Source organism: Arachis ipaensis, chromosome B07, assembly GCF_000816755.2.
Source record: "Arachis ipaensis cultivar K30076 chromosome B07, Araip1.1, whole genome shotgun sequence".
Lineage (NCBI taxonomy): Eukaryota > Viridiplantae > Streptophyta > Magnoliopsida > Fabales > Fabaceae > Arachis > Arachis ipaensis.
The window spans coordinates 104,158,361-104,161,376 of NC_029791.2; positions in this window are offsets into that span (position 1 = coordinate 104,158,361).

Here is a 3,016-nt window from a genome sequence, read left to right on the forward strand (position 1 = left end):
ATATATCTTTACAGGTTTAGGCTGACCTGATAAGTCTAACAAACTATTTTGTAAGCTTAGACTTGGTCTATTAAAGAATTTATACTTTTTAAATAGTCTGAACCTGGATTTATTTATTTTATCAGGCCAGGCCAAACAGGCCAAGTACATGCAAGTTGTAGGTTTATGACAAACTGTCTGACTTTTTTTCACTTTTATTCACATTTATCTCACTGAGGTGAATTTTCTCTATTTTTTTCAATAGTTTGATAAAAATGTTATTTGCATATTAAAATTAACTATTAAAATCAATTATAAAATATTTATATATAAATATATATAATTTAATTCATTTTTAATATGCATTTATATTTTAACATGTATTTTATACTAGTAATTAACTTTTTTTTACCTCACAGTCATCAAACAACCATTGTTGGCTGCCGCTACTGCCATGCCGAAACTCTAATCCACGAGATTATTGGCGGCGCTAATGACTCCTCTGTCGAGCTCTACAACACCATCGTCCAGTTCTGCTACAACCAAAAATTTCTTTTCAGCCTCTCCTTCGACGTCTATAAGAAGATGTTTAAGTAAGAGAATTTCAAACCCACTCTTAAAATATATTCTCTTTTATTCAATTCACTTCTTAAAAAGTTTAATAAGTTTAATGTTTGTTAAGTTTACTTGTATTTTGTGAGGTTCATGACTAAGCAAATGTTTAATTTTATGGTTAGAAGTACAATTTTAACGAAAAATTTAAGCTGCTTTTGTTGTGAATTGGTAGATACATTTAGTTGTGAATTAGAATATGCTTGTTTTAATTTTAGAAGAAATTATTTTCAAAGTTAATAACAGGACGTAAACTTTAAGGTTGCGTTTATTTTTGGAGACAAGACAGAACATGACACTAAGACAGAGACACTAAAAATTATTTTTTTGTGTATTGTGTTTGCATATGATGGACAAGACACTAATATAATGTCTTGTATTATGTTTGGATAGATATGAACAGAACTATGATATTATACGAAATGACTAAAATAGCCATGTGATTCTAAATTTTTTACATCAAGTACAAATTAATTTAATAAAAAATAAGAGTAAGTAAGAGTACAGAAAATTACAAGAAGAATTGGTCAATGAACCAATAAGATAAAAATGGTATTAAAGTAACAAAATTAATAATAAATAAAGTAACATAAAGTAGAAGAGTGAATTAAGTCTCCATTAATACCGCATGCCATAGAGAAGAGAATGAACGATAAAAAAGAATAAATTAATTATCCAGTCAAGTAAGAAATTCTACCAAAAAACGAGAGTATCTGAAAAAAAAGAACGCAGAGAAAGAAGAACTACGATGTAGAGAATAAGCTAAAATTAGGAAAAACAAGGAGGGATAATAGTAGAATAATAAAAAATATCTATGGATAGAAAAGAAAAAAATTTTGATAAAAAAATTCGTGTCCACCTTCTCAAATCCCGTGTCCATCATTGTACTTCGTAAAAGAGTAGACACAAAAATATAAAATATTATCCTGAAGACAATGTGTTTTGTATCCATATCTCTGCCTCAAAACACGTTTTAAACATTCGTTATTCATGTTTATGTGTCCTGTCTTCGAAAACAAATGCTACCTAAAGGATGGATTTTATTTAGGATTTTGAAAATAAAATTTATCTATGTTATTATATATTTTGAGAATTTCTATAGGAAACATATTTTTTTTTCTTGATCTGATACAAAACATAAAAAGAAAAAGACAAAAAATCTCTAGCTCTCCCGCATTACCAAGTGAACGGATAGTTTTTTTTTTTTTGATTAAATAGAAAAGAAAGGAAAAAAAAACAGAGACAAAACCAAATTAGTTGGCTATGTTCATATCTAAATCTATTAGATGTTGAAACTCACTCCATGGTTGACTTCAATTCCAGTGAATGTTCACGCCAGAAGCAGCTACTCTAGCCATACAATCTGCAGCACTATTTGCATTCCTCGGATTTAAAAGAATAGATACTCTCCAATTCCAATTCATAACCTCCTGTATATGCTTTGCCAAATTCCATTATGGAATATCCTTACCAAGCATTCTTTGGTTTACCAAGAAAAGAGCTTCTAAACAGTCTGTTTCACAAATAACCTCACAAAATTCACTATTCCAAGCTAGAAGTAAACCTCTCCAAATTGCATACAATTCAACAAAAAGAACACTGCACACTTCGACTTTCCCAGTGCAACCTTTCAACCAACATCCATCAGAATTGCGAATGATACAACCAAAACCATTATAGCCAAAATAAGCAAAACAACTAGCATCACAATTTAATTTAACAGAATGAATTGAAGGTGAAACCCAATGCAAAAAAAGCGAAGGAGGAGACAAAGATTGATGCATAGCAAAAATAGTGTGGAACTCCCTTATTGAACTACGAATCAAACTCAACACTTTACTAGCACTCTAAGAGTCATATGTACTAAATAAGTCATGATTCTTGCTTCTCAAAATCCACCAGATGGTCAAAAAAAAAGAAAAATATTTTCACTCCTTGTACCTCTGTAGACCCAATCAAAATAAATCCGAGTTATCTGAATACAGGCCTAAAAGGTTCCAGACCTCCTTGTGTAAGACCCAGAATCTTTGAAAAGTCTTATTATGATCAAGTCTCAAATCATATAGTTATTTATAGCCTTAATTTCGGAAATCATTTTATTAAAGATAATTAAGGCAAGTTGTGATTTATTTAATTTGAGACAAGTTATGATTTATTATCCAATTTTATAATTATTGGATTATTTCCTATATTCAAATTATAAAGTCAATAGTTGTGAAATAATAAGGATTTTATATGATTTGGACTAGATAATTAATATTTTAAATATTAATACTGCTACTTTGGAAAAATAAAGGGGTTTAATTATATTATTTCTAATTATTTTGATTTGGGCATTTTATGGAAAATAATTTGTGAAATTGATGAGCAAATAGTATTTTCTATATACATCTAGTGTTGGATTTAATTTGGGTTTCAATTACTA